At 43.4% G+C, this 12,412-nt stretch overlaps 2 long non-coding RNA genes across 2 annotated transcripts in view; both read left to right on the top strand.

Moving 5' to 3' along the window:
• LOC310668898 overlaps positions 1-6,929 on the top strand; it is a 97,683-nt gene extending 90,754 nt beyond the window's left edge. The window contains exon 3 of the long non-coding RNA XR_014506882.1: positions 6,290-6,929. This is a non-coding gene — a long non-coding RNA (uncharacterized lncRNA). The remainder of the gene's footprint in view (positions 1-6,289) is intronic.
• A 259-nt stretch (positions 6,930-7,188) lies between these two features.
• Positions 7,189-9,684, top strand: LOC310668874. Its single transcript, XR_014506859.1, has 3 exons — positions 7,189-7,295; positions 8,258-8,356; positions 9,518-9,684. It is a non-coding gene; the product is annotated as an uncharacterized lncRNA (long non-coding RNA).
• The last annotated feature ends 2,728 nt before the right edge of the window (positions 9,685-12,412 follow it).

The raw sequence follows: 12,412 nt of genomic DNA, 5'->3' as shown, positions 1-12,412 counted from the left end.
AGATGCGTCTGATCGAGCGATTGGAGCGGTTCTCATGCAGCAAAATGGGGAGGGGGAGTGGCGTCCGTGTGCCTTCTTTTCGCGGAAGCTCAATAAATCGGAAGTGAACTATAGTATCTATGATAAGGAATTGCTTGCTATTGTGTCTGCGTTCAAGCAATGGCAACATTTTTTAATTGGAGCAAAGCATCAGATACAGGTGTGCACGGATCACAAGAATTTGGAGTACTGGCTGACGGCGAGAGTGATGTGCCAGAGGCAAATACGCTGGGCACAGTTCTTTGCCAACTTCAACTTCAAGATTCAGTACGTACCAGGTGAGCAGAATGTGAGGGCGGACGCTTTATCCCGTAAACCCGAGTATCTGGCAGAGGAAGGACCGCCGACGGCCCGGTTCATGTTCCCCGAGCAGAGGTGGGCTTGCGGAGCAACATTGGTGAAGGACGATGAACTGCTATGCTTGATGCGGGACGATGCTTTTGCTAGAGGAAAGTTGGATGAACTTGGGCAAGGGAGAGGGACTGAGGGAGGTTTCGAGGAAAAAGGGGGGCTACTGTTTTATCGAGGGGCTTTGTATGTACCAGGGGAAGCTCTCCGGGCCAGAATCCTCCGACAACTGCATGACAGCTCGACGGCAGGACACTTTGGGCAACATAAGACCATGTTGTTGGTCACCAGAGAATTTTGGTGGCCTAAGGTGCGGGAAGATGTAAAGGAATATGTGCGAGGGTGTGAGACCTGTCAGAGAGCCAAAGGGGAGAGGGCAGCTCCGGCAGGGTTATTAGAGCCTCTGCCAACACCAGGGAGGCCATGGGAGGTGGTATCAGTGGACTTCATCACTGACCTGCCCCGGTCCAAGGGGAAAACAGCGGTGTTGGTGGTGGTGGATCTACTCACCAAAATGTGCCATTTTGTGGCATGTTCTCATGCGGTAACTGCTGAGGAGACAGCCAAATTGTTTGTGGAGCACGTGTTTAAGTTGCATGGGGTCCCTTGAAGGGTCATTTCGGATAGGGGGACACAATTCACCTCCAGGTTCTGGCGCAAACTCATGAGTTTGTTGCAAGTTGAGGTAAGTTTCACCACCGCCAGACATCCCGAAAGCAATGGGCAGGCGGAGAGGGTCAATGCAGTATTACAGCAGTACCTGCGTTGTTATGTGGGGGAGAGGCAGAACGATTGGGTGGACAAATTAGCGGTGGCGGAGTTTGCATACAACAACTCAGAGAATGTGTCCACAGGGATGACTCCATTTTTTGCAAATCACGGGTGCCATCCTAGGGCTTTCCCGGGGAGGGGGGAGGAATCGTGGAGTGTGCCAGCCGCTGAACAGTTTGCGGAGGAAATGGAAGCAATTCAGCAGCAACTGAAGTTGAACTTGGAGAGGGCCAAGGAGGTATACAAGAAGCAAGCAGACAAGCATCGGAGGGAAGGGGAGACCCTCCGGGTGGGGGATAAGGTGTGGTTATCCACGCAAGGCTTGCCCTGGAAATGGGGTTGTAAGAAACTCAAACCCAGGAGGGTAGGTCCCTTTGAAATCATACAGCAAGTCAACCCAGTGGCCTTTAAGTTGAGGCTGCCCGAGAGCATGAAAATTCATCCCGTGTTCCACCGGGCGCTATGGTCGGCTTACCGGCCGGGCAGAAGGGAAGGGGAGGTGCCACCGCCAGAAGTCGAGGAAAGGGAGCGGGGACGCCAGATTGAGGAAATATTGGACTCGCGTTGGAAGGGTAATCAGCTGGAGTATCTTGTAGCTTGGGAGGGGGCTCCCAGATCAGATAACACATGGGTACCGTCAGATTGGGTCACGGAGAAGGGTTTAGTGGAGGACTTCCACGAGCTATTTCCACATAAGCCAGAACCCGCAGGGAGGTTCGCTGAGAGGGCGTTTGGGCCGACGGACGATGAAGAGGATTTCGAGGGGTTCTCAGCCTCGGACCAAGAGGAAACGCAGGGGGCAGGAGGAGTGAGTGAAGAACGTCCGGGTCCATCAGATGTTAAAGGGTGGGGTAACGTTTTTGATGATACCGAAGAGGAGGAGGTTTTCCTAGGATTCACACCCGAGAAGTATGAGGAGACTGCATCGGGGGAGGCTTCTTCTCAGGAAAGGGAGGAGAGGGGGGCCCTTGAGGAGGGGGTGGATGTCAGGGAACTGCAGGCAGCAAGGGAGGAAAGAATCAGAGGATACAGGGAGAGGTCTCCACTGGTTAGCAGTGAGTCCTCAGAGGACAGAGAAGGGAGCAGTGAGTCTGGAGAGGAAGGGGTGCTTCAGAGAGAGGGGGATCCACGTCACAGGGAAAGACGGAAGGGGCTGGGCCGTTGGCTCTGCTGGTCTCGAGGGAGAGGGAAAAGAGAAAGTAGTTAGAGCAACGCCTCGTGAGAGACGGGTCGCTTTGTTTATTCTGCATGTAATCTTGTCAGAAAGCAATAAAGAAAGGAATTTATGGCGTCTGGCCTCGAGAGTGTCTCTGCTAAGTGCAGCAACGGAGGGAGAAGGCACGCTCACAACATGGAGAGAAGTTTTTGATAGTAGGCGTATATGCACCAAATGAGGGGAAATCTGAATTTTTTAAGAAGTTGCATGAGATATTGACAGACTATTTGGACTATAATGTGATTTTGATGGGGGATATGAACGGAGTGGTATCTACAAATATGGATAAGGCACAAAGACAGGTAGTTACTAAAGATGGCAGACTACCGAAAACTTTTTTTGAGATGACAGACAATCTGGATTTAGTGGACATCTGGAGAACAAAGAACCCTTTGGGAAGAGAGGGAACCTTCTTTTCTGAAGCCAAAATGACATGGACAAGAATTGACCAAATATGGATTACTAGAGGCATGGCACCAAAGACAAGAAAAGTGGAAATCTGCCCCAAAACTTGCTCCGACCATAACGCTGTGAAAATGGAGATGAACTTAACACCAATTGGCTCCTTCAGATGGAGGATGAATGACAACCTATTTAGAGACGAAGAGGTAACTAAGAAGGCCCAAAAAACCTTGAGAGATTACTTTGAGATAAATATGAATACCTCAGTTGAAAAAAGAGTAATTTGGGATGCAAGTAAAGCCGTTATGAGAGGATTCCTGATACAACAGAATGCATTAAAGAGGAGAATCCAAAATGAAAAGAAAGAGAAAATTTTGGAGAAAATAAAGGAAAGTGAGAAGAGATTGAGAGTAAAACCAAAGTCACAAGAAATTTTGAGAGAAATATATATACCAAGTACAATACATGCAAATAATAAATCAAGAGATAGAATGAAAAATTAGACAAATGAGACAAAAGACTTTTGAGTCGGCTAATAAATGTGGGAAACTGTTAGCTTGGCAAATGAGAAAAAGACAAAAATTAAACACCATTACCAATTTAGAAGTGGATGGAAAGATTATTCAAAACCCAGCTGAGATTAGAAAATGCTTTCAGAGGTACTTTAAACAATTATATACACAACGGCCACAGAAAGAGACTGATATAGACCAATTTTTGAAAATAAACGGATTACAAAGAATCTCTCAAGAAAACAAATTGAGGTTGAGCTACAAAATAACTGAACAAGAGGTTGAAGGTGCCATTCAGAACATGCAACTAGGTAAATCTCCAGGGCCGGATGGATTGACTTCCAGATACTACAAATCGTTGAAAGAATGGTTGGTACAACCTTTGAAGGAAGTTTGTAATGAAATATTGGAAGGGAGAAGGGCACCAGAGTCGTGGAAGGAAGCGTACATCACACTTATACCGAAAACAGAGACTGAAAAGACACAGCTTAAGAACTACCGCCCTATATCATTGCTAAATGTGGACTATAAAATTTTTGCAGATATTTTGGCTAAAAGATTAAAAAAAGTTTTAGTAGAAGAGATTCATAAAGATCAAGCAGGCTTTCTCCCGGGTAGACACTTATCTGACAATATGAGAAATATAATCAATATTTTGGAACTGTTACAAGAGAACATCAATACTAAGGCAGTTTTGATTTTTGTGGACACGGAGAAAGCCTTTGACAATATTTCTTGGAGTTTTATGAAGAAGAATCTTCAGGGGATGGGGGTAGGACAAAGGTTTGAAAATGGTATAGGTGCAATTTATTCTGAACAAAAAGCTAAACTAATTGTTAATAATGTTGTGACGGAGGAATTCAGGATAGAAAAAGGAACACGATAAGGTTGCCCAATCTCCCCATTGCTTTTTATATCGGTCCTGGAGGTCCTTTTGAACATGATTAGAAGGGACCAATTGGTGAAAGGGATACAGGTCGGAGCCGAACAATATAAATTAAGAGCATTTGCAGATGACTTAGTTTTGACTTTGCAGGAGCCAGAATCTAGTACCTAAAGAGTTTTAGAATTGATTGAAGAATTTGGTCAAGTGGCAGGATTTAAATTGAATAAGTTAAAAACAAAGGTATTGGAGAAAAAATTAAGAGGAACTGAGAGAGAGGGGTTTCAGAATGAGACAGGTTTAACAGTGGTTAAGAAAGTGAAATATTTGGGGATTAATATGACAGCTAAGAATGGGACCTTATTTAAAGACAACTATGAAAAATGTTGGATGGAGGTGAAAAAAGATTTGGAAATTTGGTCAAATTTGAAGCTTTCACTGCTAGGCCGTATTGCAGCGATAAAAATGAATGTATTGCCTAGAATGTTCTTTTTGTTTCAAACATTGCAGGTCATGGACAAAATGGATTGTTTCAAGAAGTGGCAGAAAGACATTTCCAGATTTGTCTGGCAGGGCAAGAAGCCTAGAATCAAATTTAAAATATTAACTGATGCAAAGGAAAGAGGTGGATTTGCCCTGCCAGACTTTAAACTTTACTATGAATCAGCAGCTTTTTGCTGGTTGAAAGAATGGCTGCTTCTTGAAAATACAGACATTTTGGATTTAGAAGGTTTTAATAACGCATTTGGATGGCATGCATATTTATGGTATGAAAAGGTTAAAGTGCATAAAACATTTAAAAATCACATTGTCAGGAAAGCACTATTTAATGTCTGGATAAGGTATAAAGACCTACTTGAAAATAAAACCCCAAGCTGGTTGTCACCGATGGAAGCGAAGGCTGTGAAAAAGCTCAATATGGAGGCCAAATGGCCAAAATATTGGGAAATTTTGGAACAAGAGGGAGATAAACTGAAATTGCAGAGTTTTGAGAAGTTAAAAAACAAAGTGTGAGATTGGCTTCATTATTATCAGATAATGGAGGCATATAAATTGGACAAGAAAATTGGTTTCCGGGTGGAAAAATCAAAATTGGAAACAGAATTGTTAGAACCCAAAACTAAGATCTTGTCAAAAATGTATAACTTGCTGTTGAACTGGAATACTCAGGATGAAACAGTAAAATCTGCTATGATTAAATGGGCACAAGATGTTGGACATAACATTATGATGGCTGACTGGGAACAGATATGGACCACAGGTATGAAGTTTACGGCATGTAATGCCCTAAGAGAGAATACTATGAAAATTATATACAGGTGGTACATGACACCAGTCAAGCTTGCAAAAATCTATCATTTGCCCTATAATAAATGTTGGAAATGTAAAGAAACTGAAGGTACATTCTTTCACCTTTGGTGGACGTGCCCAAGGATTAAGGCTTTCTGGGAGATGATATATAATGAAATGAAAAAGGTATTCAAATATACCTTTCTGAAGAAACCAGAGGCATTTCTCCTGGGCATGGTTGGCCAACTGGTGTTAAAGAAGGATAGAACTTTCTTTATGTATGCTACAACAACAGCAAGAATACTCATCGCGAAGTATTGGAAGACACAAGAACTACCCACGCTGGAAGAATGGCAGATGAAGATGATTGAACATATGGAACTAGCGGAAATGACCGGCAGAATCCGAGACCAGGGAGAAGAGCTGGTGGAAGAAGATTGGAATAAATTTAAAGATTATTTACAGAAATATTGCAAAATTAGTGAATGTTAGAATGATGTTGGAATCGAGGTTAAGGGGTTTTTAGCAATAATGTTATGAAAGAATATGTAAAAAGGGAATGTTAACAGGTGGAAAGTTAAAGCTAAAATATATTAAGATTAAGATAGAGGTAAAGAGGGAAAGGATTTGCTGAATATATAAATTGAATTGGAATACAAAGAGGGGAGGTGTGGGGAGGTCCGAGAAACAAGCAAATGCAAGATATGTAATGAAAGATTGAATTGTTTTTAATTGCTTTTTATTTTTTGTATTTTTTTCTTTTTTCTTTTTTCTTTTTTCTTTCTGTGAAAACCTTAATAAAATATTATTTATTTTTTTTAAAAAAAGGAAGATACAACCACACTTTGACCACTGGAAAGTCCACCTCAGCCTCCCAAGATTTCCTCTGAGACGGCCAGGTTAATCTCGATGGCCATAAGTGCTGGAAACTTGCATGGGCTGTTTATTTAAAGACGAAAACATGCGCACACGTGAAATAAATCCTCCCAGGTTCCTGGACACAACCCACGCTTGATATTCATACAGGTTCCATGGGTGGCATTGGCAGCTGGAGGAGCAGCATGGTGAAAGAGCAAGTCCTGGTTTCAAGCTGAAGATCAGCTTTTTCGTGGTGGCCTCAAACAACCCTTTGGCTGCAAGGGGAATTCCCCCTCCCTTAATTCAGGATGCTTCAGTCTACAGATGCTGTGTCTGCCTGCCCTTTTCCCTGAGCTGAAAAAGCACCTTCAAGAGGGTGATGGGAGTCGTCTTCCAGATGTGCAAAGAACCACCCTCGCCACGCTAAACGGGACAGCAAGCCTCACACAGATCTGAAGCATAAATGGGAACCTAGGAAGCTGCCTTATAAGGAGTCGGACCCACTCCTCCATCTAGCTCAGTAATGTCAACACTGACTGGCAGCAGTTTGCCAGAGTTTCAGGCCTGGAGAAGCCGGGGATTGAGCGTGTGGTGTTCTGCAGGCAAAGCCACTGAGGTTACAGATATTCCCTTTAAAAACAAACTAAGAATGTAGTCCCATCTGCCTCTGCTCCAACATCAGTCGGAGCCAGGGCACACAATATCAGTTTCGGGCATCTAAAACTATGAAAATGGGCTTACAGATCTTGAGTTTCTGACACTGCTCAGCCGCATACTCAATCAAATGCGGATGCCAAACAAATGAACTTAGTGGTTAACCCTGAAGCCTGTCTCTTTCTCTAGAATGCGTCTGATGGGCGTTTGCTGCCTCGCTTGGTTCTCTCGGCCTGATGCGTTTTTAGGCTGGTCCTGGAGTATTGCAGTTGCTCTGGCCATTTCTCTGGCTCATCCTTGAAACAGCCTGGAGAGATCTCCTGTAAGTCCCACTTCCTCTGGCAGTAGTAATGACCACACAGGGTCACTGTTTATTTTCCTATTGAGGTCTATTCCAGTATTGGCCACACGAGGTCGCTCTTTATTTTCCTATTGAGGTCTATTCCAGTAATAGCCACACGAGGTCGCTGTTTATTTTCCTATTGAAGTCTATTCCAGTATTGGCCACACGGGGTCACTGTTTATTTTCCTATTGAGGTCTATTCCAGTATTAGCCACACGGGGTCACTGTTTATTTTCCTATTGAGGTCTATTCCAGTAATGGCCACACGGGGTCACTGTTTATTTTCCTATTGAGGTCTATTCCAGCAATGGCCACACGAGGTCACTGTTTATTTTCCTATCGATGTCTTTTCCAGTAATGGCCACAGCCTTAACCGTATAGTATTTTTATTTATTGGAATTGGGACAGGGAAGCTCCCCTTTGCTACAGCAACACCAGAGTAACTGGCTGTGATGATAATAATAATAATAATAAATTTATTATTTATATAAAATAAAGTGCAGATCTATATTGCTTTCCCCCTCAGGCCGCCCTTAATGTATTGGAAACTGTACCTGAACAATGTATTGTGCAGATGAAGCACTGCTTTAAGCAGTTGTTTTGTAACCAGCTAATTCCTCAAGATCCCAATTCCTCCACTTTTTATTAAATGCAGTTTCCTTGTGGCTCCTTCGCAGATTTCTGCCTTGCGGTGGGTTGGACTGGATGACCCTTGGGGTCCCTTCCAGCTAGATGCACCATTATATGATTCTTGGGAAAGGGCTTCAGAAAGAATAAACAGGGAGGAAAGCACATTTCTTCCAGTTCGTCGTCTGCTGGCTCCTTTCCCACTTGATTCTTTCTTCCACTGCAATCTGGGCTGGACATATTCTATGTCTGCTTGGACGGGGACCCCTCTTTCCCTTCTTGTGAAAATAATTGGCATTATTGATATTTCTTAGGTCTGAATTCCTGCTCTGAAAAGGAGGAGGAGGAGGAGGAAGCTTCGCCTGATGAAGGGAGAAGAGGAGGTGGAGGAAAAGTCAGCTGCAGGCATAAAGGTAAAAGGGGAAAAATAGAAATAGAAATTGACATATAACACTTAAGAACATGTTGGTGAGGTCTCCTTTTTTCTTTTCTAAGGGTGACTAACAATTTGTTGAAAACTTAATTTATTCAGATCAACCAGGTAATTGATTCTTCCACCTATTGATTTATCCACATAATCCAAGCGGAGATTAATTAGCATCCCAAAGTTGTGCACTTGCACGTTACATCTTAAGATAAATGTTTTGGAAGCAAATACTTGAATGCCCAGTGAATTAGAGAGGCAGGGAGCTGGCTGGTTTGCCTAATGGAGCATCCCCAAACCCAGTTTGGGTCTAGAAGACCCCAGCCTGAATGGCAACCCTCCATTGCTTTCTGTTTGATTTTTTGAGCAGATACTCTGAACTGAACACCACAAGAAGAAATGGGGACCAGCCCCTGCTGCAGTGGCCAGCACTAAAAGCCATTTGAGTAATTCAGGTAGGAATAATTCATATTTACAAACCAGCAACTTCACCCCAGTTTGGGACACTTGCAGCAGAGAGGTGCTCTCAAGAAAAGCACTTTCCACCTTTATGAGCCTTCAGAGTATCCTCATGGTTTTCCCTTTGCCTGGAGGTGTAAATGTTGTCAGCAGATGTGCAGTCACCCCGAGAACTTCAGGCACCAAAAGGGGATGGCAAGGGGGGCTCATGGCGGGACTGAACCTGCAGCTGCAGGAGAAGAGTGGATCCCTCAGTGGATCCCTAAAGAGCCTTCCAAGGGCCATTGAAGAGGGCAGCATCTAGCTGGGCGGGGGACACCAAGGTGGTGAGGTTGCAAATTCCTGCCTGTTAGCAGGTTGGACTGGATGACCCTTGGGGTACCTTCCCGATATATAAAGAAGAAAGAGAAAGAGGATTCCTTGAAGGGAGGTGTGGTTGTCGGCATGCAGAGGGGCACAAGGCCAGCTGACCACCCCCAGCAGGATTGTCTCCTTCCAGCCATCCCGCTGCCAAGACCCATCTGCCTCTGCTGCGACGTAAATCAGCAACCCAGGGCACACGATCTCAAAATGGAGCATCTAAAACTATAGATCTTGAGTTTCTGACACTGCTCAACCGCATACTCAATCAAATGCGGATGCCAAACAAATGAACTTAGTGGTTAACCCTGAAGCCTGTCTCTTTCTCTAGAACGCGTCTGATGGGTGTTTGCGCTGCCTCGCTTGGTTCTCTCAGCCTGATGCGTTTTGGGGCTTGGCTGGTCCTGGAGGATTGCAGTTGCTCTGGCCCTTTCTCCGGATCATCTTTCCAACTGCCTGGAGAGATCTCCTGTAAGTCCCACTTCCTCTTGCATCCTAATGTGCTCCATTGTGGTTTTCATCCATCAGGGGTGGTGTAGTAATGTCAGGAGGTGTAATCCCACCACGCTGACACCATGTAGTAATGTTCCTGCCCCTCACCCCTCCCTCACCTGCCCTGCAATCCAGCGGGACCAGGCTTAGAGGAACGGGGGTGTGGAACATACACTTTTTACAGGACAAAACACATCAAAAGGGTACTTGCTGCCACACTCCCTTGTACCGGGGCACCAGAAGATTAATCCAAGGGAGAAGGTTATTCTTCCTAGTTACCGGCTGCCCCACCCTGCAAGTTGCTTCCACAAAATGCAGGCAGAAATTCCACAGGTTCAGTAGGCGGCTAAATGGTAGGCTCTGGACTCAGGCTCTCCCCCCAGAATGGCACACAGCACAACAAGAAAGTTCTCTTTTTAAAATTTATTTAAAAACAGACTTAAATTAAACAGACTTAAAAAGCAGGCACATCTCTTATATGTTTCCAACAGAAAAAATAAGAACATGGTAGAGTATTGCTAGCTAAGGTACTTACAAAATGAGAACAATGCCAAAGTTAAAATGGTTCCAGAGTCCTCAGTTAAATCTGCAACTCAAAGACAGTAGAAATCTTCATTACAAAGACATGCAATCGAATGGCAGGCGGACAGAATGGCGATTCGCGGATTGCAGAGCGCACTCAAAGCAGCTTTCCTAGGGTCTTTCTTTCTAAAACCCTACGTGGAAACGGAACCCAAATCCACTTAAAATTCCGGATTCTGTTTAAATTCACCAATGGTCAGCTAGTTGGATAATAACTTAGCTTGGGACAGCTGAGGCTTGTTAGTTCTCAAGACCTTGGATCAAAGATTTCCTCCCTAAATTTCTCAGAGACTCAGCAGATGCACATTCCCGGAGTGATTAGGGTTGATAACGCATTCACACCCAGACAGCCTTTTTAGGGACCAGGTGCTAAAATCCCACTAATGAACTTGGAGAGTTTCTTTCCTTCAGATGCCGGATATAAGCAAATCACACTTTCATAGACACAAGTCTCCTCTTAAAACAACAAGGACACATTCCCCATAAATTCTTTGGCCTTTCGTCTTCCCATAGTACTTTGCCGCTGCTTGACCAAAGTTTGTCTACTAGAATTTCCTAACTTCACTACAGGTCCCATCTCTGCATTTCAGGGGTCAGACTAGATGCCTCTGGGGGTCCCATCTAGAAGCCATTTGAGTAATTCAGGTAGGAATAGTGAATATTTACAAGCCAGCAACTTCACACCAGTTTTGGACACTTAGAGGTGCTCTAAAGAAAAGCACTTTCTACATTTATGAACCTTCAGAGTAGGCTCTGAAAGTTTGAAAGGGGAAATAATTTTAAAGCCAAATTCAAATTCCTGCTTGGAAATAACTTTCACCAAGAAATTATCATGAATTCTTTTCCAGTAATGGCCACAATACTGTTTATTTTCCTATTGATGTCTATTCCAGCCTACTAAGTCTAAGACAAATATATTGGGAACAGGGAGAAAAACCGACAAAAATTCTAGCTAATCGTCTAGAACAAAAGAAAGCAAACCAAATAATACCCTTAATCAGAAATGAAAATAACATTGAAGCGACCTCATCAATAGATATCAAGAATGATTTTTTTTAATTCTACAAAAAAGTATATGAAGGGCCAGAAAATAGATCAGAGAATGAGGTGGAAAACTTCTTTCAAGATATTAAAATACCAACTAATGAAGAATATCAAAAAGATAAGCTATCAGCACCCCTAAATATATTAGATATTGAGAGTGTAATAGAAACTATGAGAAATGGGAAATCACCTGGACCAGACGGTCTTCCTATGGAATGGTATAAAATATTCAAAAATCTACTAGTCCCCAGACTTCTAGAAGTCTATGAGGAAATAGCTCATAAAGATACATCTGCTGCAACATTCAATGAAGCTTTAATAATAATTATAGCAAAACCTAACAAAGACTAAATGTGCAAATTAAGTGATGATAAAAGGAGATAAAGCTCATTTGTATGCTTCAGAATCCAAATGAGATACAGTGGTGCCTCGCAAGATGAAAATAATCTGTTCCGGGAGTCTTTTCGTCTTGCGGTTTTTTCGTCTTGCGAAGCAAGCCCATTGACGGAGTAGCGCTATTAGCGCTATTGGCTAAAAAAGGGCTAAAAATGGCTTTTTTGGGGGGGGGGTTAGCGGTTTTGCTGCTAAAATGCTTTTAGCAGCTTAGCGATTCAGAATAGGGGGTTTTGGAGCAAAAAAAAAATTCAATTTTTTTCATCAATTTTTGTCTTGCGAAGCAAGCCCATAGGGAAATTCGTCTTGCGAAGCGCCTCTGCAGACAGAAAACCCTTTCGTCTTGCGGGTTTTCCGTCTTGCGAGGCATTCGTCTTGCGGGGCACCACTGTAAATTAAAAGTTTGAAAGGGGAAATAATTTTCAAGCCAAATTCAAATTCCTACTTGGAAATAACTTACACCTAGAAATTATCATGCTAGACAGCATTTTAAAAAGTAGAGACATCACCTTGCCAACAAAGGTCCGTATAGTAAAAGCTATGGTTTTCCTAGTAGTGATGTATGGAAGTGAGAGCTGGACCATAAAGAAGGCTGATCGCCGAAGAATTGACGCTTTTGAATTATGGTGCTGGAGGAGACTCTTGAGAGTCCCATGGACTGCAAGAAGATCAAACGCATCCATTCTTAAGGAAATCAGCCCTGAGTGCTCACTGG

Source organism: Podarcis tiliguerta (assembly GCF_965153285.1).
Source record: "Podarcis tiliguerta genome assembly, chromosome: W".
Taxonomy (NCBI): domain Eukaryota; kingdom Metazoa; phylum Chordata; class Lepidosauria; order Squamata; family Lacertidae; genus Podarcis; species Podarcis tiliguerta.
Note: the sequence above shows the minus strand (reverse complement) of the source record. Positions and strands in the feature narration are given on the sequence as shown.